The sequence below is a fragment of the Eptesicus fuscus genome, chromosome 6 (genome assembly GCF_027574615.1).
Source record: "Eptesicus fuscus isolate TK198812 chromosome 6, DD_ASM_mEF_20220401, whole genome shotgun sequence".
Lineage (NCBI taxonomy): Eukaryota > Metazoa > Chordata > Mammalia > Chiroptera > Vespertilionidae > Eptesicus > Eptesicus fuscus.
In genome coordinates, this window is record NC_072478.1 from 56,349,843 (window position 1) to 56,362,022 (window position 12,180).

The 12,180-nt window shown below is 43.4% G+C and overlaps 1 pseudogene; it reads right to left on the reverse strand.

The window, feature by feature from the left end:
- Positions 1–10,237: 10,237 nt before the first annotated feature.
- On the reverse strand, positions 10,238–10,744 carry LOC103288133 (jun dimerization protein 2-like; annotated as a pseudogene).
- Between the last annotated feature and the right edge of the window lie 1,436 nt (positions 10,745–12,180).

The following is a 12,180-nucleotide window of genomic DNA, read 5'->3' on the forward strand; positions in this document are numbered from 1 at the left end:
CTTTCAAATGGGGATTTCTGAGCATTAATGTCATATTATTCACATAGTCTGGTGAATGTAGCCTTTTAAAAATTCCAAAACCTAACTCTCATTCTGTTTTGTGGTTTGTAAAACTGATTGATCACTTCTGAAGTTACTCTCTGAAGCTACATTGAGGAGCCCACCTCAAACATTACCATCTAGTGCATTTGTCAGAGAGAAAAACTTCTGGCAACTAGAAAAGTGTATTCATGGAAATATTATGTTTTTTAAAAACAAACAAATACAAGCAGCGAGACCTTGGGTCCTGGGTCAAAGATTTGGAGTATTTTGTGCATCGTTTTCATGGGTGTGGATCAAAGGCTGTCTATTTTAATAGTTCATTTTAGAGAGATTACAAATGATTTCTCCGAATGCTGACAGAGAAGGAAAACTCACGGGGGCCCTTTACACTCGGTCTTGGCCCAGCAGCAGTAGCCAGGGGGGTTAGAGGTTGCCGTAGCAATGGCCTGTATTTCATAATGCCTCCCATCTGTCCACAGATGTGTGAGTTTTCTCAAATGTTTTATTAGATTTTTATTACACTTCCATACAACTTCAGCCCATCTGGATTTGCCAGCTTGGGTACAATTTCTAAAATACCAAATCCATTACGTCCTCAATATATGCAGATGTATATTGAGATATATTCTCTAACCATATCCCTCGTGCCATTTGGGTGATACTAACACATGTTTTATGGATATAATAAATAGGATTTATAGGGTAGGCAATGCAGGGCTCTTGATGATGATGATGATGATGACGACAGACAGTGGTATCTGTCTGGATCAGCTATGTGCCAAAGGTTCTAAATGAGAGTTAATGTTTTATGGTTGGTAATACTGATTCTACTCCAATCCTATATAATAAAAGGCTAATATACAAATCGACCGAACAGCAGAATGACTGGTTGCTATGACATGCACTGACCACCAGAGGGTAGACACTCAACGCACAAGCTGCCCCCTGGTGGTCAGTGCACTCCCACAGGGGGAGCACCGCTCACAGAAGCTGGGCTCAGGGCTGGTGAGTGCAGTGGCGGTGGGGGGAGTTTCTCCTGCTTCCATGGCAGTCAGACATCCCCTGAGGGCTCTCAGACTGTGAAGGGTACAGGCTGGGCTGAGGGACTCCCCGCCACCGAGTGCACAAATTTTGTGCACTGGGCCTATAGTCCATTCATAATTGGATCTATAAGGAGAGTGGACAGAAAGGAAACAACAACAGCCACAGCAACAAAAACAAAACAGAATAAAAACAGTTCACACCAACTGTGTCTTAGTTCAGGCTACTCTAACAAAAATATCACAGACTGGGTGGTTTATAAACAACAAACATTTATTTCTCACAATTCTGGAGGCTGAAGTCAGAGATCAAGGTACCAGAATGGGCAGTTCTGTTGAGAGCCCTCTTCGGTGTTGCCGATGGCCAATTTCTCCTTGCGTCATCACATGGTGGAGAGCAGAGAGGAGGAGAAAGCTCTCTTGTGGGTCTTGTAAGGCACTAATCCCACTCATGAGGTCCCCACCCTCATGACCTCATTCAGTTCTAATTACCTCCCAAAAGCCCCACCTCTTTATACCATCCCATTGGGAGATAGGGTTTCAGCATATGAATTTGGGTGGACAGAAACATTCAGTCTATAGTAAACTCCATGAACATTTTTTTTAATGAATAAAAGTGAATTTAAGCATACTTTTTTCTTTGCAACCTCATTAACAGTTTGGCCATGAGAGGATCAGAACTAAGAGTTCTCTCAATCTGACACCAATGATAATAGCCCTTTCATCAATCTGAGATGTCACTACCATTTGTAGCTTGGGACGTCCATGTGAAGAGCACCACTGTGTCTGTCTTGCTCACACCCCAGCACCCAGCATGTGGTGAGCCCACAAAAAACATGGACAGATAGAGATTGGTACTGGGAGTGTCTTACCAATCTGCTCATACTTACGGAATGCTTGTGGATTGAATAGATTTCTAGTCTACTGTCAGCTTTATATTTTGTGGTAGAATTTTAGTTAGTCATAACCACCATTTGTCATGAAAAAATGCAATCTTGGAACCCCTTTGAGATCTTGAGAAAACTTTTGACTGCATATTAGAGATTCCATGCTGGATAATAGTGGCTTTCTTAAGCCGAATTATTCATGTGATTAGTTGGAAAGGTCTGCATACTCAAACTGGATGATTTTCATCTTTTGATTTAGGGGTAGGATTTGTAGCAGACTAATTTTATTCCTTAACTTAAACTGAGAAAGCTTTGGGGTTTTTTAATATCCATTTCTGGCAGCCCTCTCTCAATGGATGGAGTTTCTCTTCTTCCACAGTTGCAGAAGCAACTGTTCCATTCAGATGCCGTTTGTGAATATAATATAGTATTTTCAAGTTGTTTGTTCCATTTCAAGATGTGTTTCACATATATTGGAAGGTCAAGAAATAACGTCCTCTCTTTTATATTTTAGCATGTGCAAAAATTCTTCATGGTGTTATTATGTGATTTATTATTTCATTTTTATTGAAAAGGAAAACAATAATATGGAGGATATCCTGCAATGGCATTCATGTGGCAGATAGGTCCCTGGCTCTCTAGTTCTGATTCCATGTGTCAATGTGCCAGATCCAGTCAGGAGAGGAGAAATGGTTTGCAGGTTCCATGGAATTTCAGTGTTTCACTCACACTGGGTCACCCTGGGAAGCAGAATTTCCGTACATGAAGCCAATGTTGATTTGTTCAAAGAAAGCATCCTTGAGTCTCAGGCTGAAAATAAGGCATTGGATGGTATGAGGGGATAAGCCCAGTAGTTGGTAACCCAGGTCTTCCCTGAGAAATTGTGATTATTTTCACATGTAAGGAGACAAATGAATATCATTTTCAAATCTCTATCTGACTAAACACACCCACCAGAATTGCATCTACATACACCATTTTAAAAGAAATCCAGTGGGGCTTGGACAGCACGTGAGCTATTTCCATTGACCTTCTTTCACTAAATGTTTCTCACACTTATTTGCTCTCAGTTTTCATGTTTATAAAATGTGTTCCCAAGCCCTTTAGGAGAAAATCAACAATAGTGGCCAGGGCTTCAGCTAAAGATTCCCAGTGGGAGGGTCTCAGCCTTTTGTCCCAAAGGATCTAATAGAGTGTGAAGCTGACACAGAAAGGAAGGACCATTCAGCTAAAATTAAAGTCTTTGTCCCTTCATTAGTTGTACTTGAACTTCGCATTTCTGAGGTTCTGCTAGGTTACTTTCTCTAAAATTCTGATTTAATCAAGGTGAACAGGGAGCTCATTAAAATCTCTTTGTCTCTTATTTTTTAAAAAAGATTGCAAAACATCCATTTGTTTAGTGCAGCTAACATTCCTGATTATTTTTTTTTGATGAAATTTTTGAGAAATTGACTTCAGTCTCAAGTGTACATTGTTCTTAATCATTAAAGACAATTCTTAAAAAACATCCTGGCAGATTTTATTTTATTTTATTAGTTTCTTGACTTTCTCAGCCACATTGGGAAAGGTGAAGTATCAACAGGCCAGTCTTTATGTGATAATGAGCTAATGCAATTAAATAAAATTAAAATTAAATTTTTTATTACCTTTGATTAGGGGGAACTAATGAAATTGAGAGGAAACTTTTGACTGTAAGTTTTATTATTGATCTCCTTTCATGTCAGACTCGTATCTTATTTCTCATATGAACTCAAGTCTTGCTTAAAGTTAGCAGAAAAAGGGTGATAAATTAAAATTCAGTGTTTGAGGGTGTACAGATAGGTGGGTGTGTAGTGGATTTATGTGAGGGAGAGGTCAGATAGAAAGTGATATAGTCTTTATGTAATTGTTTACTTACTTAAAGATGTCTCATTACATCTAAAACAGATTTGAGATATCTAATATATGAAGCAGAAATATCTACTAGTATATATATAAAAGCATAAGCGACCATTTGATCGTTCAACCATTTGACCAGTAGCTATGACACACACCGACCACCAGGGGACAGATGCTCAACGCACAGGCATGGAAACATGGAACAGACTGATGAATCTCAGAGGGAAGGGGAAGGGGGGAGAGCGGGAAGAGATTAACCAAAGATCTTATATGCATACTGGTGCACAAAATCTGTGCACTGGGGGGTGGTCCTTCAGCCCTGTCTGTGCCCTCTCACAGTCTGGCTCTTCTCTCTCCTTACCACCCGCCCACTGCTGCACTCGCCAGCCGTGAACCCAGCTTCTGGCTGAGTGGCACGCCCCCTGTGAGAGCGCACTGACCACCAGGGGGCAGCTCCTGTGTTTAGCTTCTGCCCCCTGGTGGTCAGTGCGCATAATAGCAACCAATTGTTTTGGTTGTCCCACCATAACGGTTGCTTAGGCTTTTATTTTATATATATACACACACACAGTGGCCAGATTATCATGATCTCTGAACGCATAATAATCTGGCCACTCAGTGTGTGTATGTGTGTGTGTATTTTTTTTTTCAAATTCTTTAATGGATAACATTTAATTCAAAGAACAAAAGAGCTACATAGTATTCCCATGTATAAATGAATTGGCCTCTCTTGTCTAAGGAAGGGCTATCCCTAAATAATTCTGATGAATGGGAATTCATTCTGTGTCTCCTTGCCTTTACTATAAAGGAAAGCCTTTGTCATATCCAATCTTGGTCTTCCATATATCAGGTTAGACCATTTGCTTTTTAAACAAAGATTAATAGATTTCTTCCTAACTGGTTTCCAAGAAATTTGAGAAAAATATTACTAAAAAAAATTATGTATGAACAAAATTAATTTATGCATGAGTTGTATACATATACTACTTTCTGATATATTATGCACTTTATGAAATATATAGAATAGAAATTAACATAGGCTTGAATAAGATGAGAAAAATATTTTATAATATTTTATTTTCTAAATCATGTTTTAAAACTTTGTAATGTAGTGAATCCAAAATCTGGCTCAATTTTTGAATTTTTGAGTATCTTATCTTAAAAAGATGCTTCATAAATATTTGTAGATCCAAATGAAAAGAGTTCTTTATTGGCTAGGCTTACTAAATCATGACATTTATTTTCCTACCCTTTTTTTGTTGTGTTTTTTGTTTGTTTGTTTGTTTGTTTTTGATGTGACCTATTTTTCAATTATGCAAAGGCTTTTATTGAACTCTAGGTAAAAAAATTTAATGTTCCCTAATTTCAACCAATTGTTCTTGCAAACTAATTCTACCATCTGGATTCTAAACCATTAAAGCTCTTGAATAAATTATTAAAAGTTTAAATATTGGTTTTTAAGTGTAATTATTCAGTTATGAAAATTTTCATAGGGCTACATGTCTATAATTATCTGCTACAACATACACAGTGATGGAAATACTTATAAATATGTTTCAAAATGTTCTCATCATAGCTTGAGTTTCTTTCAAAGAGCAGTTTTTTTTGGTTGTTATAAAAATATAATTTCTACCTTAAAAGTAGATTGTGTGTGTATCTTTCTCTTATTATGTTCTTTGTTCTTTAAAAAAAAAACAGCAAACTTTTGGGTTGTAGAGATATTTTCTTGATTGCTCCATATCTCACTATAAAATATTACAAAGAATCCCTATATTAAAAAAATTGAATTATAGCAAAATACACAGAATCTATCCTATCTAATAAAAGAGTAATATGCAAATTAACCATCACTCTTTGACAAAAATGGTGGCACCCATAGCCACAAGATGGCAACACCCAGTCCTCTCAGCACTGCCGGAGTCCTCCAGTCTCAGGGAGGGCTGCCACTGAGAGCCTGCAGAGTAAGCAGCCTGGTGGAATGCTGCCCAGAGGCCCTCCTGACCTTTTATAAAAAACAAAAACAAATTCACTCCCCACCGCCCGATCCCCTCCCAGCAGCGGCAGCCTGGGGTCTCAGCCTGGCAGGGGCGTGCACCCCCACAGCGCGATCCCCTCCCAGCAGTGGCATCCTGGGCTGGGGTCTCAGCCTGGCAGGAGCGTGCACCCCCATGGCCGTGATCCCCTCCCAGCGGCGGCAGCCTGGGGTCTCAACCACTGAGTCACACCGGCCAGGCAGATATGGAGGAATCTTAAATGTTTCTTTTTTTAAAAAAAATATTTTATTGATTTTTCACAGAGAGGAAGGGAAAGGGATAGAGAGCTAGAAACATCTATGAGAGAGAAACATCGATCAGCTGCCTCCTGCACACTCCCCACTGGGTATGTGCCCCCAACCAAGGTACATGCCCTTGACCGAAATCGAACCTGGCACCCTTCAGTCCGCAGGCCGATGCTCCATCCACCTAGCCAAACCAGTTAGGGCTGTCCAATATGTTAAAGAAAAAACCCTATCTAATAAAGAGGGAATATGCAGGGGAGCGCATTTGGGGGTGACCGGGTTGTCAGGGGAAGGCAGTTGGGGACAATCGGGCTGGCAGGGGAGCAGTTAGGCGTTGATCAGGCTGGCAGGGGAGTGGTTAGGGGTGATCAGGCTGGCAGGCAGAAGCGGTTAGGAGCAATCAGGCAGGCAGGCAAGCAGTTGGGAGCCAGCAGTCCCAGATTGTGAAAGGGATGTCTGACTGCCTGTTTAGGCCCGATCCCTGTGGGATTGGGCCTAAACAGACAGTCGGACATCCCCCGAGGGGTCCCAGATTGGAGAGGGTGCAGGTTGGGCTGAGGGACACCCCCCCCCCCAGTGCACGATTTTCATGCACCGGGCCTCTAGTATATATATAAAAGGCAAAGTGACCATCTTACCATCCAACCAGCTGGCACATATGATGCGCAGTGACCACCAGGGGGCAGACGCTCAATGCAGGAGCTGCTGAGCTGTGGTGACTTGGCAGTGGCAGTTCTCGGGTGACGCACCCCAGAACCAGAGAGGAGGGAGCCTGATTCTTCTAATTAATTTCCTTTCAATGTGCATGAATCCATGCCCCGGGCCACTAGTTTACCATATTTCCCATTTTTAAGAGTAGAGTTCAGTAGTGTTAAGTATATTCACATTGTTGTGTAACCAATCTCCAGAACTCTTTTCATCTTGCAAAACAGAAACTCTATAATAATTAAATAGCAACTTCCCATTTCCCCTGCCCTCAGCCCTGGCACCCCATTCTACCTTTAGTTTCTATAAATTTCACTACTCCAGGTACTCATATGGAATCATACAGGATGACTGCTTGCATTGCTTCCACCTTTTTGCTTTTGTGAACGATGCTGTTATAAACATGGATGTACAAGTAGCTCTTTGAGACACTGCTTTAATGATTTTACCTATATATTCAGAGGTGAACTCTCTGGATTATATTATAATTCTTTATTTTTATATTTTTATTTTTAAATACATTTTTGTTGATTTCAGAGAGGAAGGGAGAGGGAGAGATAGAAATATCAATGATGAGAGAGTATCATTGATCGGTTGCCTCCTACACACCCCACACTGGGGATTGAGCCTACAAACCAGGCATATACCCTGACTGGAATTGAACCATGACCTCCTGGTTCATAGGTCGATGCTCAACACTGGACCACTCTGGCCAGGCTAATTCTATAATTTTTTGAGGAAGTACCATACTATCTTCCATAGTGACTGCATTTTATATTCCCACCAACAATTCCATATTCTTGCCAACAATTGTTTTTGTATGCTTTTTGCTAGTAGCCATCCTAGTGGTTGTGAGATGGTTGACTCTAAATTTTTATAAAATAGCCACAGCAGTGACATTTTGTAGCATTTTATTTCAGTAGCTTGCCTATGAATGGTGGAGCAAATTCATTTCATTTGTGCTACTTCAGTAAACTTATCCCAGAAATCTTTTAAAACATTCCAAAGTAGCTGCTTCATCAGTAGGTATATTTAGGCACATTTCTCTTAAATACCGTTTTTGCTAAATTTACTATTGACACTGTAATAACAACTCTATGAGAATAAGAGTAGATATTCAATACCTGTGCAGGTAACATGTGCATGTGCAAACACATACATCCAAGTCATTGGATATTTAACTATTGAAAAAGTATCTAGCAAGTACCATAAGCTGAAATATGTAGACATACCTGTACTTTCATTTATCTAAAACATGGCATAACATACTTGAATTCTCATTTCTTAAAACTTTAGCCATTTTTTCTATGTTGACAAAGGAATAAACCTCTATTTGTTGCCAGGTTGTTTTTACATACCGTATTTTCCGGCGTATAAGACGACTTTTTAACCCAGGAAAATCTTCTATATGCCCAGTCGTCTTATATGCCGGAAAATACGGTATATTATTTTGTCATTTGAATACAGGGGAGATAAAAAATGAGGAGGACCCAGTGGTATGTGGCTTTTGTGTTTTGTTATTAAATAAGGAATCTCAAGAGAGGCTTCTACACATCTATCAACAAGGTTAATAAAATGTTTCAAAATAATAGATTATGTATCGCATAACTTTAAATTGCACATAAATTATAGAAGCTTCTCTCCAGTTTATTTTATGAACATTTTGCTAAATGTGATATGAACACATTCTTTTTAAAAATATATATTTTATTAATTTTTTTACAGAGAGGAAGGGAGAAGGATAGAGAGTTAGAAACATCAGTGAGAGAGAAACATCAATCAGCTGCCTCCGGCACACCTCCTACTGGGGATGTGCCCGCAACCAAGGCACATGCCCTTGACCGGAATCAAACCTGGGACCCTTCAGTCTACAGGCCGACGCTCTATCCACTGAGCCAAACCGGTTAGGGCTGAATACATTCTTATAAATAAATAAATAAATAAATAAATAAATAAATAAATAAATAAATTAGAGGCCTGGTGCACGAAAATTCATGCACTCAGGGCGGGGCGGGGGGGGGGGGGGCGGGGGATTCCTCAGCCAGGCCTGCACCCTCTCGCAATCCAGGACCCCTCGGGTAGGGTCCCTAGGCCTGGCCCAGGATCAGGGCCTATCGGGGCTTTCCTTTCCCTGGGCTGCTGGCAGCTGGCCCCACCCCTGCTGCTGCCACTGCTTGCCATCTGTGCAGTGCTTACTCCCCTCCCCCTGCCACCGGTCACCTCCCTCTACAGGCGACAGGCGTGGGGTGCGATTGCTTGGCTGTCCTGGGCCTCCCTCTGCAGGACGATCACTGGCCAGCCCTACACACCCACCACAGTGTCACTCGCCAGTGGCCTGGGCCTCCCTCTGTGGGGCGATTGATCATGGGGCCCCCAGATCGATCACCCCACAGAAGGAGGCCCTGCCCACCGGCTGTAGCACCACTGGCTGGGTAGCCTGGGCCTCCCTCTTTTTTTTTTTTTTTAAGTAAGAAAAATGTTTACTGAGCAATACAGAACTGAGTACTATGAAGGGTTTACCGGGATGGAAATGCACGGCGCCCCATCCCTGCCACCCCCAACACCCAGAGACTACAGTACTTAGAAGTTACACACAATGGCCATAACTGCTGAATATCTGTTTGTAACAAACAAGCCATAGCATATTTATACTGTATCACATCGAGTGATTATAGAAATCCATTTATATATTGCTTGTATACAATCTTTTTTTTTGTAAAAAATATTTAAATAAAGTATAAAAAGCATATACAGTTGAAAGCCCTGCCAGGACAGCCAGTCTGTAAACATTCAGTGAGTATGTGCTTTTGGAAGGGCGCCCATGCCATGTGCCTACAGCAACTCCAGCAGGGCCGGCCAGGGTGTGCCCCGGCTGCCACTCTGGGCCGGACTGAGCTGGACCACGGTGGGTGGGTACAGCAAGGCCTGGCACTGTGCCCTTCTCCAGCCTTGCATCAGGATCAGGGTCAGGGTCAGGGTCAGGGTCAGGCAGATTGCAGTTTCATTCTAAGTTCCATACTCAACCTAATTTTCGTTACAACTCATGGCTTTTCCTGGCTGCTCGGAGGTCATTTGGGTGGGTGCCCTGGTGGAGAGGCCGGAGAAGTGCCCACAGCTGCCTGGTTGGGCGTCTCTCTGGCCCAGAGCCTCTGTCCTGCCTCCTGCAAGCCTGGCCCCAGGCAGAACAGGCCCCCCTCAGGACTACTTTGGAATTAGCACTTGGTCTTGAGTTTCATCAGCCTGGGTTTCTTCCCCTGGTGTGGTGGATCTGAGTTTCACAAAAAAGCCTGGCTGATGCTGAGCCTCATTGAAGAGTTTTTCATACAGCAAGGAAGAGCCCTCTGGTACCCTCCTCCTCCTCCTTCTCCTCATCTCCTCCTCCTCCTCTTCCTCCTCCCAGCCCATGGTCACTTCTTCTCCAGCTGCTCCAGCAGTAGGCTGCCTTCTGGAGTTGGGGGTCTTAACGCTGTCGGTCCTGATGATGCAGGTGGGGCGATGCTGGTTGAGCATCAAGATGAACTGCTGCTGCTCCTGCTTCAGCTCCTCCATCTGGGTTTTCAGCTCCGCATTCATGAGCTCCAGCCACTCAGATTCCCGCTGCAGACACTCCGTCCGCTCCTTCTTGTTCCAGCATCAGGCTGCCGCCACTTTGTTCTTTTCCCGGTGCCTTTTCCTCCTCTCCTCTTCCTTGTCTAGCTCACTTTTCACAGGTTGAGGCCTCTTGCCCAGTTTCACCTCCAGGAAGTGCAAAGGGGTGATCATGGCCCCAGTGTTGTGGATGTCAGCTCCTCTGCAGTTAGGGCCGAGCAGGGGAGTCTGGTCAGGGGGCCAAGGCCTGGTAGAGAGCCTGCAGACATGGAAGGGGCTGGGATCTGCCCAGGCATCATAGCAGGAGGAGTGGCAGTTCAGCCCTGCAGAAGCCATGGGCAGAGGCGGACCCTGGGGCCTGAGCCAGGCTGCAGGTGCCATGCCCGCTCAGGAGCTGCTGTGGCGCCAGCCCTGCCCTATAGCGTCCACTGCCACCAGTGCCTCCCGTTGCAGCCACTGAGCGTTCCTCCCGCAGGCTGTGGTGGGCAGCCTGGGTCTCTCTCTTTGAGGTGATTGATCAGGGGCTCTGCCTGCCTGCCTGTTCGCCCCTAACCACTCACTTGCCCGCCTGATCGCCCCTAACTGCTGAGGGGCAGGGCCAGCCAGGAGAGGGGCCGTGGTGGTTCTGGTCCTTCTGCTGTTTTGATCACTGGGCTTTTATTATGTAGAATATATCTTATCTCTCTCTCTCCATATATATCCATATATATACAGAAAGGTTCATTATTATAAAACTAGAGGCCTGGTACACGAAATTCATGCACGGGGGGGACAAAGGGTCCCCTCAGCTCGGCCTGCACCCTCTCCAATCCGGGACCCCTCGGGGAACAGGGATTGGACCTAAACCAGCAGTCATACATCCCTCTTGAAATCTAGGACCACTGGTTCCTAACCACTCACCTGCCTGCCTGCCTGCCTGATTGCCCCTAACTGCTCTCCCCTGCCAGCCTGATCACCCCTAACCACCTCTGCCTTGGCCCCCGCCACTGTGGCTTTGTCCAGATGATGTCCGGTCTAATTACCCTTTTATTAGTGTAGATTAAATATAAATATGCATTTTTAAATACACTTAATTTTGGGGGAAATTTTAAATTTTCTTCTTTTCAGAAGTAATTTAATAGTAAAACAACAAAAAAAAACAAACAGCAACACCCCACACCTCACATTATGGCTGACAAAGAAGTAAAAATTTAAGAAGCTTTAGCTCTCACCTCTCTTTGTTATTGGCCTGTACTTGGATTATTACTATTATCTTCAATTGTTGACTTCTTTGTAGGAGTATTTTTAAGCCAGTTGTTCATTTTAAGAGATTAAATTTCATTAAAACAGTTAATCTATGTAAGGGGAACATGTATACTATGACCTATTGCCACACACTGAATGGCTTGGGGCACCTGAGGTGAAGACTACTGGCTATTCACCACGATCCTTTTTCCTCTTCTTGGTTCCATCATCAGGCGACATTTCCTGGCCTCCTGGAAATTGGGTGTGGCTGTGAGACCAAGTTCTAGCCAATCGAAGGTGAGCTGAAATGATGCCACTCCTAGGCAGGGCCCATAAAAATCCTCCTAGGAATGGTTCTCTGTGGCCGTTCTTCCTGGTGAAAGAGACACAGGTAGATGGACCAGGTGACCAGGAGCAGAAGGTGGCGGAGCTTCATCAGCACGAGCACCTGAATGATGAACTGTCCTGCTGACCTGGTCACCAAAACTGTTCCCTGACCAAGAAATAAACTTCTATTGTGCTGAGCCGGTACAGGATC